Raw genomic sequence first — 4,002 nt, forward strand, 5'->3', positions numbered from 1 at the left:
CAGGGCTATGAAATGCAAAATGAAACAGCTCATGTCCAATGGTCTGACACTCTGCTGCTCATGAAAACCTGCAACATCCAACTGAGTTTTTCATTTTTAAAATCAGCAGGTTTAGTTTTCTATCATCATAGAGAGTTATTTTTAATTTTATTAGGGAATAAACTCTTTTTTCATAAAGAAATTATTAGGTATCAAAATACCACAATCTCTTTATGAATTCAACTAGATTATGTGTATGGGCAAAGTATTTTCAATTTAAGAATCTAACATTCCTGTTCCTTGAACACTATTTTGAAAGTTTGGATTAAGGGATATTAACCTCCTTAAGACAATATATACTCACAGTTGAAAACTACTCACCTTCCATATAGAAGTTGCTTAATTAATATCAATGCTTTTTATTGTATTAGAACAAAATAGACTATAACTTTTTATAAGATATACATGAGTATACTACTAAATATTCTTAAAATGAGTATAATGCTATAATATTCTTATTTTGAGGTTATATAGTCTGCAAAAATTAGGTTTCCTGGTGTCATTAACCACTTATGCAATTATTTTTCTGAAATGAATACACATGCTGTACATGCAGTTTTGCCTGATACGAGTTTTAAAACAATGTATATTGGAATATTGGAACTAAAAATGAGAAAATCAGTGTCCCCTTGATGTCAATTTCAGTTTCAACTGCACTTGCTATTTTATTTTTAATTGGTTACATTATCTCTACATTGTCACAGTTGATGGTATTTATTTTCTTCTCTGTGACCATAATTTCCACAGATTTAACCGTAATGCATTCTTAAAGATTACAAGAAATCTTTTAGACACAGCTCCTCTCAGTTGCTGAGGATCCAACCTTTACTCATTTGTTTTCTTCATGAATATATATTTCCTGAGTTGTATGTTTGTACATAGCTATTTGTAGCCTTTGAAGTTTATGGAAGTTTGGTTGCATTCTTGGGGCACGTTTTCTTTCCCTGAGGACTGTTAAGGTTTGGATATTTGACCCTTCCAAAGCTCATGTTGAAATTTGGTCCCCAACATTGGAGACTGGGCCTAATAGAAGGTGTTTGGGTCATGGGGACAGATCCCTCCCCTTGAATAGATTAACGTCCTCTCCTGAGGGTGAATGAATCTTCCTCTATTAGTTCCTGCAAGACCTGGTTGTTAAAAGAGTGGGCCACCTCCCTGGTTTCTCTCTTGCTTCCTCGCTCATCAGGTAATCTCTGCACATGCTGGCTTCCCCTCCCCTTCTCCCATGAGTGGGAGCAGGCTGTGGCCATCATCAGATGCAGATGCCCGATTTTGAACTTTCCAGCTAAGAGAATCATAAGCCAAATCATCCCCTTTCCTTTATAAATTATCCAGCCTCAGGTATTCTTTACAGCAACAAAAAGGGGACAAGGACTTTTTATATCTTGCCCCACTGTCTCCTAGCATTTCATGTGTCACATAAAGAAATCTTGGCCTCCTAGGTTTTTTTTTTTTTTTTTTTTTTTCTGAATATCCACAGAATTCTTTCCATAACTTCAAATACCAGTAAATTATTGGGATATTTGTTATTCAATATAAACACAGCCTTGGAATTCTTGGACTATTTCTGTCTGCAGATTCAAATTTCCTCATATTTCAGGAACTTCACCTTGAATTATATCTTTGAAAATTTGTTTTCATGTTCTCTTCATTTTTTAACCCATGCAAGGCATTTAGTGTTATAGATATTTGATCCCTTCCCTACCACCCTCCCATCCCCCTCTTTTTCTCTATCTCTGTCTTCCATCTTTTACTTTTTGTTCTTTTCAATCTCACATGCTCATTTTTTCTTCTCAAAACCATCCTTCAAATTTCTTCGGTGGTATCTCATCTCCTTTTCGCTGCTTCTATCATGACCTTTGATTTTGGTCTTTTTGTGTCTCTCTCTCCGAGACTCTGAGGCTCTGCCTACTCCGTTTTTATTCTCATTTATTTCTAATTTGTTTCCAAGACTCTGCCTACTCCCTTTTCATTCTCATTTATTACTAATTTATTTCTGAGGCTTTACCCACTCACTTTTCATTCCCGTCTAACCTAATGTATTATCAGTTCTTCCTTAAAACCTTATATTGCTTCTTTAAATTCTCATTTCAGAGAAACAGTATTGTCTTTAATTGATTCCTTAGAGATAACTTTGTTCAAGGTTTTTGGCTGCGTTGTGGTATATAATCTTTCCGGTTCTCATCTTCATAAATCATGTTCTATTCTTCTTTTTTCATTTCAGCATCATTTTAAAGGCCCCCAGCTGGCTCCACCCTTTTTAAGTAGCATTGTTCCTCATCTTTTTGGACTAGGATTTTGGGCAAAGTTCTGGGGAAAGGGGAAGAAGAATGTGCTAAACAAATGGGAAGATTCGGTTTCAGGCTGTTATCTCTAGGATTTTTCTCAGCTCGACTTGGCCTGTGGGTTATCTGGTCCAGCATAGCAGGACATCTTCCAGGCTCACAAGGAGGCTGTGCATTTTACAGAACATTTTAATGTGATTATTTTACCTTGACTTATCTTCACCAGGCAGCTTTGGGCAATGATGGCCAGGTAGCTTTTATCTTATGGACTCTTCCTTCTGTCCTACACCATGACTGAAACATGATGTAGGCTTCCAAAACCAGGCCATGAACCTTGATCTTAACTTTCTATGCATGGGATAAACACATTTCCTTTCAATGTGTGCCACCCATCCACTTTGGATAACTATGAGCTGGGTCCACTCTGCCTGAGTCACACATAGAAAGACACCTCTTGGAGTTCCCAAATACCTCCACCCACTTCTTATTCACTTGGCTATCTTCCTGCATCTACTGTGATCCAGGGTTATAGGGGATCTGTAGTTTCATCAAAGATAACATTTGTTTGTTTCTTATTCTCTTGGTTGTTCTGGATTGGTTTCATAGAGAAAATGAGACAAAAATACATTTATACTACCATTTGAAATGAAAAGATAAATTCCTTCTTTCAAATTCATTCCCTTTTTTTCTTTCCAATGAATCTCATGGGGTGAGGGGAGGACTGAAGAGAATGTCTAATCTACTCAAATCCAAAAGTCACAGGTATAAGGCACAGAAAATTCTACCAACATAATGATGGCACTTTTAATGTTATATAAGGACAGACTATGCAAAAATGCTATTAATGAGGATGAGAAGCTACAGGAACAAATCTGATGAGGAACTGTAATTCTATTAGAGGGATGTATATAGCCATCATATTTTTTCTTTAATCCAAAACGATTAGATTGCTTATATAGACAGCCACATTCAATTCTAAGCCATTTGATTGAAATGCACCAGAGGATGCAGATATATATATCTTTTTACCTTAATTTCCATTTTATCCTTTCCCTCCCATTTTATCTGTGCTATAGAGTACATTTTTCCCACTCGACATGTGGGAGCTCGACATGCTGTTGTGCAGAAAGCTTTCTCTTGTGAGTTCCCAAAATGTTGGCCCACATGAGTGCAGCAGACATTTGGCCCAGGTGAGCAGAGCAGATATTTACATGAAATATTAGGGAGCATCCATCTGGGCTATGTGACTTAGGTTGGCAATACACAAAAGAGGATTCCAATTTGTTGTATAAATCACCCTTAGAGCCCCCAACAGTGAACACATACGGGGTTCTTTTCATTTTCATGATGCTTAATATAATCTTTTAAAATAATTAAAATTAGGTGAATTGTGTATATTTCTGAGAGATTACAGAAAGACACTAGTTTTGATACCTCTTGCTTGTAGCATTTGACTGATGTAAACAAACTAAAAGGTTTAAAAAGAACGGGGATTCTTCCCAGTAGTATAGTGCAATGGGTAGGGAAAAAAGTTAAAAATTGATAGACCAGTATTATTCTCAAAACTCATACCATTGTGATTGGGAAGAAATGAATACATATTACTTAGTCACTTCATGTTACTATATACTTACATTAAAACAACAAAAAGGAAATTATAGAAAAAAACTCATACATT

Source organism: Theropithecus gelada, chromosome X (assembly GCF_003255815.1).
Source record: "Theropithecus gelada isolate Dixy chromosome X, Tgel_1.0, whole genome shotgun sequence".
Classification (NCBI taxonomy): Eukaryota; Metazoa; Chordata; class Mammalia; order Primates; family Cercopithecidae; genus Theropithecus; species Theropithecus gelada.